This window comes from Perissodus microlepis, chromosome 3 (assembly GCF_051167445.1).
Source record: "Perissodus microlepis isolate ML-2025 ecotype Zambia chromosome 3, ASM5116744v1, whole genome shotgun sequence".
In the NCBI taxonomy this organism is placed as follows: Eukaryota; Metazoa; Chordata; class Actinopteri; order Cichliformes; family Cichlidae; genus Perissodus; species Perissodus microlepis.
The window spans coordinates 13,998,401-14,017,219 of NC_140463.1; the positions used below are offsets into that span (position 1 = coordinate 13,998,401).

At 41.0% G+C, this 18,819-nt stretch overlaps 1 protein-coding gene across 1 annotated transcript in view; it reads left to right on the forward strand.

Moving 5' to 3' along the window:
• The first annotated feature begins 5,917 nt into the window (after positions 1-5,917).
• The window catches only part of npy2rl (neuropeptide Y receptor Y2, like), an 80,927-nt gene continuing 68,025 nt past the window's right edge, over positions 5,918-18,819 (forward strand). Inside the window, exon 1 of the mRNA XM_084923136.1 lies at positions 5,918-6,617. The gene's annotated coding sequence lies outside the window, so the exon portion shown is untranslated. The remainder of the gene's footprint in view (positions 6,618-18,819) is intronic.

Sequence of the window (18,819 nt, forward strand, 5' to 3'; positions counted from 1 at the left end):
AGTTACTACAAAGATTGAAGATATAGGATGATCTGTCTGCTGTCACTGGGTGGTGCTGAGGTCCGAATCTGAGGACAGCTCCTGTAATCACAAACAGAACAGAATCATCACAAACTGAAATATAAAGTTTATCTCTCAAATCTGAAATAGAGCTGATCCTTCTCCGTCCTCACACACTCGGGATCTGAAGTTGTTCAGTCTACAGTTCTGCCAACAGCTGTTTATTTTTTTTTATTTGTTTTAAAGGCCTTACTAACACATTTTCTAATATCATGTTTACCTTTGAGTTGTTGATGCTTTATAAATGGACATCTGCAAAGATGAGATGATGGAGCAGGTTTCAGTCGAGGTTCAGTCTGCTGCTGCATCCTGGTCACAACATACAGAGGTGTTATCAGCTCAGTATTGAACAAGAAATATTAATGTTTCAAATTATTTGTCCTAAAGGATGCAAGCTGTACAGAGTACTGCACATGTGACTTTGTGAACATAATTCATTAAAAAATAATTTGGACAGTTTTTTAACCTGAATATTTGTAACAAACTCAGTAAAAAAAAAAAAAAAAAAGCTAAAAAAATAATCAGGGGAAAAATGTAACATTTTAACTTAAGCTGACAAGCGGAAGTAGTTGGTTTCAGTACATAAGTATCGGGCTTTGCTATTTAATCCATAGCTATTGACTAATGAGGGGAATTTAAAAGTTGGCGTTAATGTCCTTCCACATGTGGAAAGCGACAGAAAACATGCTGCTGTTTGCACATATTTAATAATCAGCTCTGCACAGGAGCAGAAGCAGAGTCCAGCCTGTTGCTCTTACAGTATAATACTCATAATAAAAGTACAGTAACCGTGGTTAGTCACTGAGCAGCCCGGTGCGTTTCTCTTGATTTCTTTAGTCAGGGTAAATTCATTCACCTGCACGGGTTAGCTAAACGAACTTTACAAAACAAGTTTCCCCGACAGCCGAGTGCTCATTTTAGCTAGCTAGGTCCTTAGGTAGCTAGCTAAGGACCTAAATTACGGATTAGCTTACAAACACATTTAACTTACCAAAAATAATGCGGTGGGGCCTCAGGTCCTCCTGTCCGGTAGTCCAATTTACTGAAGAACACCTCAGGCTGTCACTTTGAAATAGTCGGTAATGTAAACGCTGGACCTCTCGGCATCAGCCATTCCCGAACAGACACGTGCGAGTTTGTCCGTGACCGCAGCCGCGTCGTCAGTGTTTTCTCCAGTCATTGGTCAGCATTATAATATATGCAAATACATGCGGGTCGGAATCCCCGCCCCCCAGCGCGCCCCCGTACACCAAAACAGTGCCAGCAGAGTGAAACTGAAAAATGGTTTGAAACCGAAAAGTGGATTGAAACCGAAAAATGGATTGAAACCGAAAATAAATGGATTGAAACCGAAAAAAAAATTGTAAGCGAAAACCAAAAAATTACAGTTTCAATTAATTGTTTTTCACTATCAATTTTTTTTTTCGGTTTCAATACAAGATTTTTCAGTACATTTATTTCAGTTACAATATTTTTTTTCGGTTTCAATATTTTTTTCGGTTTCGTTTCTGATTCCATAGTTTTTGGTGATGGCCTTCTTTGCTGCCAAAAGGAGAATCTTAGCCAGGTAACGATCCTTTACATCTACAGTACCTTCCAAGTACCCTAGATACAAAACAAGCCAGGTTCTAGGAATTATATAACCTAATATATCACAGAGAGCTGAGTGAATTTTAACCCAGAAAGTGTGAATTTTTCTGCATTTCCAGAAAATGTGTGTATGGTCTGGTTCATCCCATCCACACAGCCTCCAACATTGTTGTTGTGTATTGGTTTGTTTATTTTTAATCTTAGGTGTAATAAAATAGCGAATTTGATTTTTCCAGATGAATTCTCTCCACCACAATGAGTGAGTTGTATTCTTATGTTCTTTCCATGTTTCATACCACACCCTCTCAGTGATTTCTTCACTCAGCTCTCTTTTTCTGGAGGGAAACTTACCGAAGATTTTGAATCTGGTCCTTTCGCGGGGCCTGGAAATAGAAAGAGCACACCGAGTTGGGGCTCCACCAAAGAGGTATGAAGGCGATCAACCTCCGCAAGCTAGACCACCCATAGCCAGATTCCTGAGATTCCAAGATCGTAATCGGGTCGCCGAGGCTGCCCGTCGCCTGGGGGATATCGTATGGGAAGGTCACCATATAATGATCTTCCCGGACTACTCAAGGTTGCTGAGTGAGAAGCGGAATAAGTTCAATGAGTGCAAGAAGCTTCTGCACAACAAACGTATTGGTTTCTCCTTAATCTATCCAGCAGTGCTTGTTGTGAAAGCTCCTCAGGGATCCCGTTGCTTCGAGGACCATAAAAAAGCAATGACCTTTTTTGCGCCACGGACCGGTTTATGCCCGACAATATTTTCATGGACCGGCCTTTAAGGTGTCGCGGATAAATACAACAAAATAAAACTAGTACCGGTAACGAAAAAAGAAGATTTATTCATAACACACGGGAAAAGACCCAGGAAAACCGAGTAAACGATAAAAACAATAACAAAATAATGCTGAAAACCGATAAAAACCCTGAAAACCATACATTTCACACCTGAGCCTCAACTCTCACAGCCCGGTACCAAACGACTCACGGACCGGTACCGGTCCGAGACCCGGGGGTTGGGGACCGCTGCTCTTGGTGACTTTTTGAGCTTTTTAATGTAACTATTTAAGGAAAATGTGGCTTGCTGTGTGGTTAATTGTCTGATTAGAGTATCCAAGAAGTCTGCACTTAAGTTTTGCTGAGTGAAACTCTAGGAATTTGTTTTTATTTTATTTAGCACTAATTAATAGGAATCTGTAACTATGCTATGCAGGTATATACTTTATGAATGCAGCAGAAACCACTGGGTGACATCATAGAGCCCACAATTATTTGCCATAAAGTGTATCTGTGTACCTGAAATGTTAACTAAGGTCTACTTCAAAACATATGCAGACTATACATGGATATTAGACACACACAAGTAACATAAACATACACTTACTACTGCCTTGGACAGATGCTAATTTATGGGTATTTATAGATTTGGACTGTAGCTGCAGACATATATAATGCAGATAAAAACAGCCGCACAATAATCAGTTTTTGGTGGACACTGATTATTTTTACCTAGTTCAGTTATTATGCTCTGGACCTGGGCCCAGGCTTCTGGATTAAATCTCGTAGAAACCCTGAGATGACAGCCATGATGCCTCTCTCATTCTGTATAAAACAAATTGTTTAACCTCCACTTGGACTCCGTGTTGTTTGTCTTTGACAGATACAGATTCTGAATATAAGATCAATTTGAAATAAGGTCTGGGTTGCAAACAGCACAAGTGGCCTGCAGTCCTTTAGAATAACATGTGGAGAAAAACATTTCCAGCACGATTATTAAAGATGACTGACAGCTTGTTCATGAGGTCGATTCAGTCTGTCTGTTTGTAAAAAGACTTTGTCAGCGAGATGGCTTCATCCATTGTTAAGATGTATTACCTTACTGGATGGTCAGCAGTTATTTTACCACTCAGAGGAACAAGTCAGGCTGAAGAATCATTTGTTTCAGTGAGCTGAATTAACCGGGTTGCACTGTAATATGATTCTACTGCTGAAGTACACACAGGTACAAGGATTAATGAGGACATCAAGGTTTGTGTGTGTTGTGTGTATGTTGTGTGTGCAAATATGCAGCTCCATATTCGTATTCTTGGACTCTGCTAGAATAGCTTTGTATGATTCCCAGTTATCAACTGAAACAAGCTCCTCACCCTTTTAGCAGCGGCATCCTGTCAGGGCAAGCAAGGCAAGCAGTGTTTGCCAAGCAAAATCTAAAAATAGACATCATTAAAATCTACCAAAGTGGAAGCGATCTCTCTCTTTTCATCTTAACTAGCTTTCTGTCATAACATTTTTAAATTCATCCTTAAGTTACTGTAATTTTGGAAGCAAGGTTAAAGAAACAATAATATTGTTAACTGATCCAAACAACCTAAAAACTAGAAATACTTTCTCTTTTCACATACTGTAATTTACCAGCAGTGCTGGGATCCCAACAGCAGGAATTTCAGTGCATTTTAATGATAAAAGTGGACTAATTACATATTCAACAACCTTGCAGCCTTTGACTCACAAATTGTACAAATACTGACCTCATAATTTTAAACTTTGGCATGTTAAATGTGAACATCTGTCATTGAAATGAGATTTATATATATATATAACAGGAAACAAGGTTCCTCATTGTTTTGTATTATATTAAACACAACCCACAATTTGTTAGTGGCAGCTATGAGTTTGGGCAGCTCAGCTGTGTTAATGTTAGAGCTATCACCTCACAACTCACAAAAAGGTCCCTGGTTTGAGTCTCTTCATCACCTGTGGTCTTCTTGTGTGGACTTTGCGTGTTCTCAGGGACTGGTCGAGTCTAAGCTAAAAAAAATCAAACCATACATTTAAGGGTAAAAGCAGGAATTTGGCCTCAAAAAGATAGAAACCTTCCCACCGTGACGCCACAAACACACACTCACACATATAGTTTTCATCTTTCAACACTTTTGTCACTCACCAATATAATAAATGAGGAGTGAAGAGCAGCCTGAATGCTGATGGGTTAAAATCTGAAATTGGTTCTGGCTCCTGTTTCTGTACTCTCCTCCCTCCTCCTCCTTGTCTTCTACCCACTTTTCCTCCTCTGCAGCCTTTATCAAAACATATTTCTCCTCCTCTTCCTCTTCTCATTCTCTAATTTTCCTTCCCTGGTGTCCCTCCTTTTTTCTTCCCTCTATCTCCTCTGTCTACCCCTCTTGCCTTTGTCTTCCTTATCCTTTAAATTCCCTTTAAATCTCATTCCCTCCTCTCATCATTCTTCATCCCGTTTCTTTGGTCTTCTTTTGTTTCTGCCTCTCTCACTCCTCTGTCCTCATCAGAGAAACAAAATTAAATCTAAAATAAAAAAAATAACATTATTACAACAAATTATAAAGTAAAATAAAAGAATATGAAAAATAAAGATAAGAAAATGAATTAATGAAGAAGTCTATTAACCTAACCCTTTTAAATGATTAACTAAAATGCGAATAATTAAAAAAAATACAGAATTCCATTATTTAGTTTAAATGATTTAAAATTGCTATAAAAAAATTGGCAAAATAGAATTTGTAAAGTATTTCTTCTTAAATCTGGCAGCAGTCTGAACCCTTTGTGGTCTGATTGTGGAACTGAAACTGAAATGTTTTCTCTCTAGTGGGGAGGGAGCGTGAGCTGGTGTGTGAGGTCAACAGTTATGTGGTGGAGATATCACTCAAAAAACGCTAATTGTATTACACATTACTCTTACTTTTCTTTATAGTAATGCAGGTGAAGTTGAGCTACATTCCTACACTCACCTGTCATCAGAGTTGTGATGATACAAGTGGCAGACATGTGCTTGCCCTGAAGGGGGCTCAGCCTTTGCAGTTACAGTAAGGAGCTCAGTTATTCTCAGTCATAAGAGCCTCAGAGTGACCACAGCTCCTCATTAGTAAAAGAAGATAAGGCAGTGCAGAATGCCACCTGGATACGTTTTTGGCACATGCCGCAGTAAGAAAACCCTTGAGCCCAGGCCACAGTGGAGCAGCTATGATTTGGGATCACCTTTTTCTGTGCCCACGTTTGAAGAACTGGAAGTGGAGGGTGAGGAAAGGGAGATCTAAGCATCTAAGCCGCAGAAATTCAATGGATGGATGAATAAAATGAAAATTAACTCCTCCCTCACATAGCTTCCAGTACCTCCATACACCCCCCCCCCTCCACACACACGCCCCTTTGTCTCTTCCCCCCCCTCCCCCAGTCTTCACCACCTTGTCTATCCTCCCTCCCCACGTTCTTCTCTCGCCTCCCCTCTTATAAACGAGAAGCCCTCCTCCCATGACCCTCCATTCCTTTTTACGCGCCGTGCGTAAAGCTTTTCAGTCCGTGTCCAGAGCGCACAGTCCAGCAGAAGAGAGAGCAGGAGGAGAACATATGTGCATGTTTTAAACACCGATGTAGAGTGTGTACGTTTACATTTTGCTCTCCGTGCAGGAGGTGACTCCGTCTTTAAAAGTGTCCTCGGCCCCTTGGAGGCTCGTTCGGGGGCCGAACTTACCGGCGGGTTCCGCTGATCCAAAGTGACAGAGGCGCGGATGTCAGCGCTGCCTCAGACAGCAGCCGAGCGATTGTTTCCTAAAACAACCGAGCCCTAGCTTCCCGCTCCAGGTTGGGTAAATTCAAAAAGACATTGGAGAGAGAAAGAAGCGGGCAGAGGAGAGAGACTTGTAAGCGGGACTTACACACGAGGATCCAGAGGATGGGGATTTAAACTCTCAACCAACGTCAGACACCCGCCCCCTTTCTTCCTTTCTTTTTGTTAATTTTTTTCCCTTTTAAATTAGATTTCAAGTTTTTGTTTTATTTATTTATGTTGATGGCAGCCGGGAGCCGCGTGACTCTTCCCGGGGTTTTCCGCTCGGGCTGCCAGGGAAAGAGAGAGGAGAGAGCCGAGATCAGAGAGCGGTGCCGGGACCCAAGCTATGCGCTGAGCGCCTGAGAGGAGAGACTCGGAGCAGGTCAGTGTGTCAGGAACGCACGCGCACCACGCGCTCACACATGCACCTGCTGTGTCAGTACAGGAAGCACGCTTGTACTGTAAGCGAGCACACGTGCACTTATGGACGCACGCGCACGCTGATTTACAATGAATACAAAATGCGCGCGAGAAAAAAGAGCGAGCCTTCAGATGTGGGGCTAATTTACTTATCGCACTTTTATTTTTTATTAATAGGACGGCCTTATTTTCTTTTCACGGTTCATTTCTGTTAATCCAATTTCACATTGTTATTTAATTTATTTGATTTTCACGTAAAAAAAATTTACAAGTAATTTAATACTTATTTTTAATATTTTAGTTCATCCTAATTCATTTCATGAATTAAATTTTTATTTTTTCTAATATTTTATTTTCCTATTTTATTTCCTATTTTTGATTTTTATAAATTTATTTTATTTTATAAATTTACATTTTATGTACTTTTTCACTTCATTATACACACACACACACACACACACACACACACACATATATATATATACATATATTAATTTCATTTAAAATTATTTTGGAATTGTCATGTATGCAGTATTGTGTGTGCCTCACTGGTCTCACTTAGACTCTGGTGATTATAAAGAAGACACCCAAGAGTATGTCTTCTTTATATTGTAACTGTGAATGTACACATCAGAAGTAGGTACTGTGTTCAGAAGGTTTTGGCTCTGAAAGTTCTAGTTCAAGCTTTAGTTTTAGTGTTATTTTGGTCTCAATGGTCTCCATGTTGAAAATGTGTCCTTTAAAAGCAAATGTTGGTTTCGCACGCAGCACTGATATGCTGTTAAATGAGAGAGAAACAACAGCGCCGTGATTGCACATGTTCACTGCTTGTCTTATCCTCCCTGCGATAAGGAGCGCAGCTGTTTAAATATTAAACCATCATTTCCAGCAGAAATCTGTCCTGCACACTTCTCCTCACAAACACTCACTTTAATGTGTGCGTCTGAGTGTCAGTGTGGCTTCTGAGACGACAGAAAGGTGCAGGCTTAAGAAAAGTCCTAATGTTGGTTGTTTCTGTCTGAGGTCTTAAAAAGAATCAGAGGCTTAGTGAGGTTTCCTCTCTGAGCTGACAGCTGGTGACTAGGGATGGGTACCGCAGCAGTTCTGACATAAACGGTAGTAACCAGACCGAAAAGCAGCGCACATTTCGGTGCTTTATTTCGGTGCTTTTTTTTCCTGAGATGTCATACACTTTGGATTCTAGCCAATCATTTTACCTTTGCAAGCATAGTAGGCGGGCCCAGGTACGTACGTTCTTTTAGAGCAGAGCTACAGATTAAAAACGCCCAAGGCGAAGCGGTCAAAGTCTGGCTGTACTTCACAGCAAAAGATGTAAACTCAGCAGCCTGCAACAAGTGCTTTAAGCTGATACTGTGCAAAGGAGGTAACACCTCGAATCTGATGAAACACCTGGCGACGCATAGTGTTTTTTTAAAAGCCAAGAAATGCACCGTATTTGATAGCTTGCTGCGAGACCTCACACTGAGCACATCTACTGCGGGTGTGGTGCCTGTTATCGGACCCGAAGTTAGCAACATCCCCCAAAAACCCGAAGAGGAGAGTCCTGGCCCCTAGCCCTGCCAGTGTAGCAGAAATGAGGACGGATGATGATGGCAGCAGCAGCCGTTCTTCTCTGCGTGAGTAGCTTAATGTGGTTCGTGTGTAATTTACGTTGAGTACGCTAACCACGTTATTACATTAATGCATGTAAGGTGAACTAGTAAACACCATGGTAGTTACATGCGGCTGTCTTCTTGTTTGATGGCAGATACTCCCTTCACCCTGGCCAAAAAGGCTAAAATGACCAAAGAAAAAGTGGAAAACAGCTAAACATGAGAGGTTTTTGGACAAAGTTTGTGTTTTTTCCATTGTTTAAGCACTGCTTCCAGCCAAGAGTGATACCATAAATCCCCTATAGCTGCAGAAAAGGCTAACATTGTTATCTTTTTACAAAAAAACAGCTAAACACGAGAGGTTTTTGGACAAAGTTTTGTTCTTCATTCTTTAAGCACCGGTTCGAGCACCGTTTAAGCACCGGCACCGTTTCAAAAGTACCGGTTTGGTACTGGTACCGAAAAAAAAATCTAAACGATACCCATCCCTACTGGTGACCTGCTTCCAATAATTCATCCATCTGACCACATTTTACCTTTTAAATGGTACACACTGTTCCTGGATGTTGAAATTCTAACATAGATGTTGTTCATCAGATGAACGGATAGTAAATCCAGCTTGAGGAAAACAAGCTTTTCATTTCTGTGTACCATCTGATTCAGAAGTCAGCAAATTACTTAATGGACCTTTAAAGTCCTATGTGACAACATTTAGTCCCATTGACATACAACCTGAGACCAGCTCACAATATCAAAATATCAGCTGTGGGAAATTAATTATTAGCTATCGATGACCAAATTGGTGCTCCGCTCGGCATATGTGTCCAGCGGCCTTAATCAAACACGCCTACGCTGCCGCCTGGTCCAGAGATGCACACTGGATCCTGAATCATGTGCAGCTCCTTCCTGTTTGCCATTTGTGAGTCTGTAGAGCAGCAACAGCTCTCTGAAAGCTCACAGTGGAATGGAAGCTGAGCGATCAGGGAGGGTTTGTGCTGCACAGGTGAGTTCACAAGCACCTTGCTGCTCCTGGAGGAGCTCCTGTTTAGCTTTACAGTATCCATGCTGCAGGTGCTTGTTGACTCCAATACATCTGGTTAATGTTTACTGTTAGAACGCCTGGGTGTCAAGTATATTCAGGTGCGTATTAATGTTTGGAATGACCGCTGAGTCAATTTTACTTTGTGTTTGGTCAGTTTTGTCCTGTTTTCTGATACTAGGAAGGCAACAGTGTGACAGTTTGAATTGAGGCATTAGTGCTTTGAGCACATTGTTTGGAAGCATTGCCAGCAGAGACGCAGCTCTTCTGTTCTGTTCTTTAGATAAGTGTACTTTTTCAACCCAGTCTCGTGCCAAACAGGAAGGTATCATTTCCCAAACTTAACCAAGTAGCTTTTTGTGCATAGTGCTACAGTCACGTTAGGGAAAACAGTGGCTGGAACAGCAAAGGTTATTGTGAATATATGCAATGAACTTGCAACCTAGATGCATTTAGAATGGCTTTGATGATGGAGATCTGGTCTATAATTGATCTATATGAGTTGCTGTTTCAGAGCAACTTTGCTGCATCAAGTTGGCAATAAAACAGCAATAGGATAATAATTCTGCAATTGAATGAGGTCAAGTTGGCAATTACATGCAATCTCTATCCATTTTTTTTCTCTTGCTTTTCAGGGTTACAGAGCTGGAGTCTATCTCAGCTCCTGCAGGGTGAGATGCAGGGTAAACCCCTGGACAAGTAGCCTATTTATTGCAGAAAGAGTTATAACTATTCATAGTCAATTTAAAATCACCAATTAACCTAGCATACATGCTTTTAGGATGTGGGAGGAGTCCGGTGTACCTGAGAGAACACACATAGACATGGGGGGGAAATTAGCAAAGTCCACCTAAAAGGGTGCTAGCCGAACAGTAGATTCAAACCGAGGACTTTCTTCCTGTGAGGGGATGGCGCTAACCACCACATCACCATGCCACTCCTACATGATTATCTGTTTGTGATAATACAGCAATTAAGTTAGACGTCTAAGTTAGACTGCATAACAGTGATAGCAGCCAGTCCGAGTTGGGTTTGGAGACAAACTGCCGCCCACAAGAAGACCTATGCAATGACCTTGTGAAGTTGAACATGCAACATCTTCAACATCTGGGGGACTATTTGGTCTCCACAAGTATTTGCAAAAAACCCCCAACCCAAAATCAAAATTCAATTAGTACAGGTCGTTGTACTGTATTTAGTCTAGTTTTTACTCTCGACTGAGCAATGGACATAAATCAGTAGCTTTCACTACCTCAAGGTTCTTTTCAAGAAGAAAATTCACAAAAAGCTTTGCAATACAGAATAAGATGCATCAATTGAAACAGTATAAAGATATAAAACTGAATACAGGGAAGTCTGCACAAGTGGGTCTTGAGTTAGTTTTTAAAGGTATCAATAGTATTCACAGTCCTTAGGTCCAGTGGAAAGGAGTTTCTGTCCAGTCTTAAAGACTAGTTTTCAGTGGCTAAACCTAACCAAGTAGCTTTTGAGAAAATGTCCAGAATCACAAATTAATAGATTAAATGATGCAAGTGTTTTAGTGTTTGATGAACTGACAAGAAAACGTGTTCCTTTTGCAACCAGAGTCGCCCCCTGCTGGTCATTTGAGAGAATGCAGGTTTAAAGAACATCTGTATCAGCTTCAACTTTTAGACCCATGTTCTTCATACATACATGGTCTATAGTTGCAGTTCTACACTTTCACGGATATTTTCATGTGCACTGAACTTTATGTTTGGCAGCTTTAGGGTGAACTTTGAGCTTTCTGAGTCCAACACAGAGTCATAACGGGTGTATTCAGAATTTGTTTTGAATGTCATTTTTTTTTTTTTTTTACTGTGCAGGTATATTAACAAGGAGAGGAAGACTTACTTCACATACACTCACTCCATCTTGACTGCAGTAGCAGATTGTGACTGACAGAGCTGGTTTACAGTCACTCGATGTTCCAGGCTCTTTAATCTCCTCCACTGTTGGATATGCCACTTTTGATTGATTACAGTGAATCAGACTTTGATGTGTCAGTCTGACCGGTCAATCGATCAGTCACTGTCACTCACCGAGCTTGTTCTGACAGTGGCATCACTCATACTGCTAGTTTCCTCCAGCTGCTTGCGCTTTCTCAGGCTCATTTAATCTCATTGAGTCTTGTCAAGAAGTAACGGTGTCTGCTTGGATTGACCGTTATAAACTGAGACTGATATATGTTTTGAAAGAGTGCTAATGGACATATCAGAAAAATCAAAACATGAATACTGAATAGAATTGATTCACGCATGAATGATATAGCGCTTTAAATCTGTCAAACTGCAGCTCTGAGTTGAAGTTTTGTCTGCTTTTGCTTGCAGGGTCTAAATCGCTTTCTGTGAAATACAGTTGTTGGGCTTTCAGATCTCTTGTTCAGGTTATTTAGCTTCGGTGTTCTTGTTTTCAAGGGAGATGAATGTTGAGATGTCTTCTGAATGGGAGCATATATTGTTCTAAAACCTGCATATACGTTTAAGCATTGACGTGCAAGCTGCTGATTCCATATAAGACATTGAAGCACTTCCATACCATCAGTGATGCAGGTCTTTGAACTGAACACTGATAAAAAGCCTGGGTGGTCCCTCGCCTCTTTACTCTGGGGACACAGCATCTGTGGTTTCCATTTTACTTCATTCCACTTTAAATGAGCTCTGGTCTAGAGGCGACAGCAGTGTTTCTGGATCATGGCCATTCAGGTTGTGTCTTTTTTTTGCATGATAGAGCTTTAACCTGCATTTGTGGATGGCATGTTCCTGAGCCAGTGCTGTAAATTCCAGTGAGTCATTCCTGTTTTTAATGTAGAGCCACCTGAGTGCCTGAAGGCCACCAGATGAGCATCCAGTACTGATTTTTGTCCTTGTCGCTTGTGCAGAGATATTTCTCTTTCTTGATTTTATTATGTGCAGGAGATGATATTAAAAGTCTTTAGAATTTGACCCCGAGGAACATTATTTTGAATATGCTTCACTTTTTTTTTGTGTACCACTGCCTGTCTTTACTTCTGAGGAACTGCCTCTGTAAGATCCCCTTTCTGTACCCAGTCCAGCTGTTTCTTTTTAGCACCAGTTATTTTTCTAGCTTTTTGTTTTGTTTTGTTTCCTCACAACATTTTTGAGATGCATTCGTTCCATCAAACTCAAACTAATAATAGTTTTCTCATGTATTTAATATCTGATATGTTTTCTATTTGCTGTTGTGAATAAAAAAGGTGTTTGTGATATTTTCAGTCACTGCATTCTATTTTTATTTGCATTTTGCACAACATCCCAACTTTTTTTGTCATTGTTGTTGTACTTAATAAAAAAAAAGCAGTAGCTAATTCACCTTCGACACAGTTTCCATGGTGTCAGCACCATCATCTGAGCTGCATATGTGCCACCACAATGCTTAACCCGAATGAAAGGGCCTAATATTGTGGTATCTATCTTTTCTGCAGGGGACTGCATCCATACCATTCAACCAAATATTGGTCCTAATTGACTCTCCTTCAGTATCAGTGTTACCATGGCGCTGCCATCTAACAGGAACCCACCATGTGCCACCACAGTGCACTCACAAATGTGACCAACAGAAAATGGGAATAATCCCGGCATGTACAACCGGCGCTTCTCTCAGTGTGTCTGTTCACATGGTTACATAATCACAAAAAGCCTCACACTCGCGTGCTCAGGCCTCACCGCCAATCACCCCGCTGCTCGTGTGTGTTGTCTGAAATCAGGTCACACACATAACACACACCAGGACTGAGGATGTCGAGGTGCGATTCCTCAGTGTGTTTTCCCCATTGTTTCACTGTCTCTCCTGTCTAATGAGCACACCATGGCTACAAATGTTGGGCAATTAAAGTTACAGGAAGCCGTGTGAGAGATTATCAACAGCCACACACACACACACACACACACACAGAGGGAGGGTGATCTAATGGCTGCTGGCAGCTGAGCTTCAACACGCAGCTTTGCAGCTTTTCCCCCTGAGGCAGCAAACGTTCTGTTTTAGCCCCGCCCTCCATCTCGCTGTATCACCTTTCAATCATTCTGATGGTCAGCCTCCTATCCTGAAGGCTGTAACCCGCCATCATCTCCTGAAATATATTTTCTCTCTTGTCTACCAGAGATGGAAGTGACTTCTGTCTTACAAATCAAGGTCAAACATCCAAAAAGTTAATTGATGGAAAACTGTAACAGAGACCTGTAAGTCAAGCTGTGGTTCCTAGTGTGAGTGGTGTAATAATTCGCTCCACCACCAACCCCTCCAGCCTCTAGCTTTGGACTTTGAAGAGGAAAAGTCATGATGCTGTGTTCATGGACACCAAACTGTAGATTTAAAAACAAGAAAATAATGGTGGGAAATTCAACAGCCACTTTATTTGGTATGTCTTGCTAGTACCAGGTCAAGACACCCTTTGACCTTCAGAACTGCTTTAATTCTTCATGGCATCGATTCAACGTGCTGGAAACATTTCTTTGAGATTTTTGTCCTTATCTACACAAACAAATCTGCAGCAAATTTGTCAGCTGCATATCCATGATGAGAATCTGCTGTTCCACCACATCCCAGAGGTGCTCTACTGGATTGAGATCTGCTGACTACTGAGGCCATTGGGATACAGTGAACTCTTTTTCATATTCAACAAACAAGTTTGTGATGATCCAAGTTTTGTGACATGGTGTGTTATTCTGCTGGAAGCAGCCATCAGAAGATGAATACAGATTGGTCACAAAGGGATGCACGTAGTCAGCAACAACACTCAGGTACACCGAGGGCTGTAAATTTTAAAGTGTTCCATCCAAGCAGGATGAATCTGTGCTTTCATGCCACGTTCTGACGCTACCATCCAAATGTAGCAGCAGAGATTGAATCAGACCGGCCAACCTTTGTCTAAGCGTCTGTTGTGCAGTTTTGGTGAGTCAGTGTGAATTGTAGTTTTGGTTTTCCGTTTTTCCTTGCACCTGGTGTGATCTTCTGCTGGTTTTACTTTAGCCCATCTGCTTTAAGGTTTGTCATGCCTTCAGAGATGCTCTTCTGTATTCCTTGGTTGAGTTGTTATTCGAGTTACTGTTGCCTTTCTATAAGCATGAATCAGTCTGGCCGTTCTCCTGTGTCCTCTGGGATCAACAAGGCATTTTCACTGGATATTTTCTCTTTATTTGGAACATTCTCAGTAAACCCAAGAGATGGCTGTGTGGGAAGATCCCAGTAAATACTTAGATCAGCCTGTCTGGCATCAACAACCATGCTGTGTTCAAAGTCAGTTAAATCACCTTTCTCCCCATTCTGATTCTCAGTTTTAAAATGCAGCATGATGTTGACCACATCTACATGGATGCATGTACAGTGTTAATGCCATGCAATGTGACCATATATAACAGGTGTACCTAATAAAGTGTCTGGTGAGTGTCTATAAGTGATCCATTTGTTTTTAAACGGTTAGTAATTGTTGAATTTGCTGCTGTAACATGAACTTTTGGGTTGAATCAAATCTATCTTTTTAATCTGAAAGATAGCTGTGACATGAATTTAAGCCTCTTTTCTAATTTTTAATTTTGCCTTTTGCAAAGTGTTAACCATGAATCTTATCATATCTGTGCACGTAAATCTGTTGTGGGATGAGTTTTTCATCATTCCGTGTCTTAAATACGATGCTTGATGTGCAGCTCTGATCATTTGCATCTCATTTGCATTATTACAGAACGTTCAATATGATTTGTGCTTTCAGACATTATTTCCTGATGATGTGCTCGTGCCCGTCAGAGCATCTTGTCAGTCTGAATGAGCAGAGAAAACAAAATGAGCTAGGCGGGTTAATTAAGAGGTCTCATTTAAAACTGTACATGTCAGCAATCAGATAATCGAAGAGCATGGTTGCACATGGCTTCATTTGTTCATTTCTCTAATGTTCTTTCTTCCTCATCACTTCCTGTCTGTTTTTTTTTTCCATTCTTCTGTATGCAACACACAACTCAAAGTATGTGAACGATATATAAAAAGAATAAAAAGAGCAACAAGCCATTTACATTGGAGAATTTCCAATTTGATGTTGGAAGTTGGAGTTGATTAAATTATTGTTTTTAGCACACCAGATTGCTTCATTCATTGTTCAGAGTTGTAAAAATGTTTGTGTAGCTGAACAACTTCTCCAAACCACTCTAGCTTGTTTGCCTGCAGTGGCCACCCTTATCTTGTCCCGTTTCTGATTGATGTTAATCCTCTACCGTGTGCCCGTCTTCATCTTTCTCAGATGAGTTAATTAAACCTGACATTATTACTGAGCTTACAGCTGACTTTGTTTCAGCATTCAACCATAAAACCACGTGTTTATCTCCTTATCAACAGACGATTACCACCCACAATCGCAGGGGCTGTTAGTGTTCCATTAGTCGTACAACCACCGACTTCACTCTTTTAATAAGTCCACATATATTGATTCAGTTTATGTGTGTTTGTTTTTGTGTGCTTATATCTTTATGGCTTGAAAACATGTTGTAAACATGGCTTTGAACTTTACATCTTTACTACCTTTAAAATCACTCACTGATGCCATAAGGTTTATGACTTCAGCTGACCCATTTCTTTCAGTCTGTCCTTGTATGTTTTCTTTTTCCTGACTGTCTTTTTATGTAAATGGGATTTTGTGCATTTTTATTGCATCTGTGTAGTTCTTGTGTTCTGCTTAGCTCCTACCTTAGCAATACAAGCAAAAGGTCAAATGCAAATTAGGCGAATCATAATAACAAACTTTTGTAGCTTTTTTTTACATTCCAAAACTATCTTACGAAGTGGTTTTTAAAGAATACACAGAAGGAAAACAAATACAAAATAAAAGTATGATAGAAATGAGAGAAAACACCCCCAAATTTGAATGTGTTATTTAATAGGCCATGGGGCAGGCCATGATTTCGGCATGCAGAAAATACAACGAAAATGCAAAATGACGGGGATGCGGGGCCTCCCTGCTACTGCAGATAAGGAGGTGGTCTGCTTGCCTCCGCCCCAGAGAGAAGGGTTACATCTCCTGGGTCTAGGTGCGGCTTGCCCCTCTGAGGGCGGGGGTACCTGGACCTGGGATATAGAGTATGTTTGGGGAGTGCGACTGTCTGTGGTTCAAGGTTCAAGGTTCAAGGTTCTATTTGTCACATGCATAGTTATACAAGTATAACACACAGTGAAATGTAGCCTGACACGCTCCTCGACATGTGCAAAAATGGGGGGAGGGGGGTCTGTGCAGTGTCTATTTGTGTCTGTCTACACGTTGGGTGAGTGCCGAGTATTTGGTTGTGCATATGGGGGTGGGAATGCACGTTTGTGTCCGCGTGTGCCTGTTCGTCTGTGTCTATATGTCAGCTTGGGTCTTAGACTCAACCTCTCTGGGTACATCTCAGGCCCTCTAAAGTACGGAGGCCTATCTCCCCTCACCACACTCCCTGCCGGTGGCTGATGCCCTCAGACGTTGGTGTGTTGGTGGTCCTTGTCGTCTGGGGCTGGGCGCTCATGTATATACCGGCTCACTCTTGGTGGCCGATTGGCGGGGCCGGGCGCCTGCGGCCCGGCTGGGCTCCTTCCGGGGGGTGGGATGCCCTCAGGCCTCTGGCCTCTGGGCCTGAAGCTCGGTCCTCTCTGGCACAGCTGGCTGCCGGCAGAGCCCACGGGCACGCCACTGCAACCCCCTCTGGCCTCTGCTCTGTAGCTGCGGGGTGACCTCTCGTTTGGGGCTCTACTCAGCTCTTCCCAGGAGGGTGGCACGGTTCCCCCCCCTTTGGTGGTCCTCCTCGGGTCCTTGTACTCTGGGGCCTCTGGATATCTGGGGCCTGGATCTCCTCCATACCTGCTTCATACCCTGGTGGACGGGGCTATGGCTCCCCACACTCCCTAGCAGATCGTTACATGGAGAAACCTTTGGAATACAAGCATGCTGATCCACACAGGTGTACACACGGGTGTACACACGGGTGTTCACAGACGCGGACTACACCTTTCTTGGCTGCTGCCTCAAAGCACATTGTGCGCTGTCTATCTTGCGTGCTGCACAATATCGTTTATTATTTAGTATCTACTGTTATCTACTGCTAGCTAGTTTATTGTGATGGTGCTGTTTTTTTTTTATTATGTTGCTCTTTGTTGTTTGCTTTCTCTTCTGTTTTTTTTTCTCCATACAGGTGATCCAGGTGTTTTGTTTGTTTGTTTGTTTGTTTGTTTGTTTGTTTTCTTTCTTCCCCCCCTTCTCACCGTCTCTTCTCCCCTTTGGTTTTCTTTCTCTCCTTCTCTTTCTTTCATTCTTTCTCCCTGTCCTATCCCCCAGTCATGTCTGTCCCGTTTGTAGCAACCGAAAATAAAATAAATTCATAATTATAATAAAGGTCAATCAAATGGACCAATATGGCAAGGCCATGATGATCCACTTGGTAAAATAAATCCGCTTGGCATCTTTCTTGGCCTTAAGACAACAATTCTGATGGCTAAAGATCCAAACAGGACACAAAAAAAAAAAAAAAAAATGCAAAATGACCAGAAAGGGACATAAAGTAACCATAAAGACTGCAAACAATGAATAAAAATGGTCAGAATTAGATTTTAAATTACCAAAAAGAATGCACAATGCCCACAAATGGATGGAAAATGACAAAAGATCTAAAATGACCAGAATGGCACACAGAAATAAGACACATACTACCAAAACAAGACAATGCCCTCCCAGATCCAAAATGACCAAACTGAGACCTAAAAAGAGCAAAATGACCATGAAACAATCACACTGACAAACAAAAGAATCAGCATTAAACACAAAACATGCAAAATAAAACACAACTTCCTTAAATAAGAAAGAAAACCCTCACAAATGGCTGCTATAGTAGGGTCTACCTTACAATATAAAAAGGGCCTTCAGGCAGCTGTTGTTGTGATTTAGTGCTTTACAAATAAAACTGAAATGAATTGAAAGGTTAACGCTAAAATGACCAAAATGGGGAAAAGAAGACTGAAAATACTGACCAATATCAATCATAAAATGTGTGCAATAATGCATGATATTAGTCAAATATAACACAAATTACAAAAGTAAGATACAAACCCCCACATTTTACAAATTACAAAACTGAGTTAAAATGGGCAAAAGACATACAAAATAACCAAAATAACATAAAACAATTAATGTTACTGTGAATATTATGCAAAATAACTCAAAAATCACAAAATATTGCTGTAAACTTAGCAAAATGCGCAAAAACATATACAATATGGCAAAATTGGAGAATTAGAGAAAATTAATATAAATGGGCAAAATGACAACAAAATCAGACATAAACCTAACAAATTATGAATAACAGATACAGAAGGACATAATTTCCATGAAATAATAAGAAAATGAGACAAAATTAGGTGTTAAGGAAGCACAAATCACCAAAATCAGACGTGAAACCACCTAAACATAATTTGAAATCCCATATGGCCATAAAGACATTAAAAATTGAGATATCAAACAAGCAGAAAGA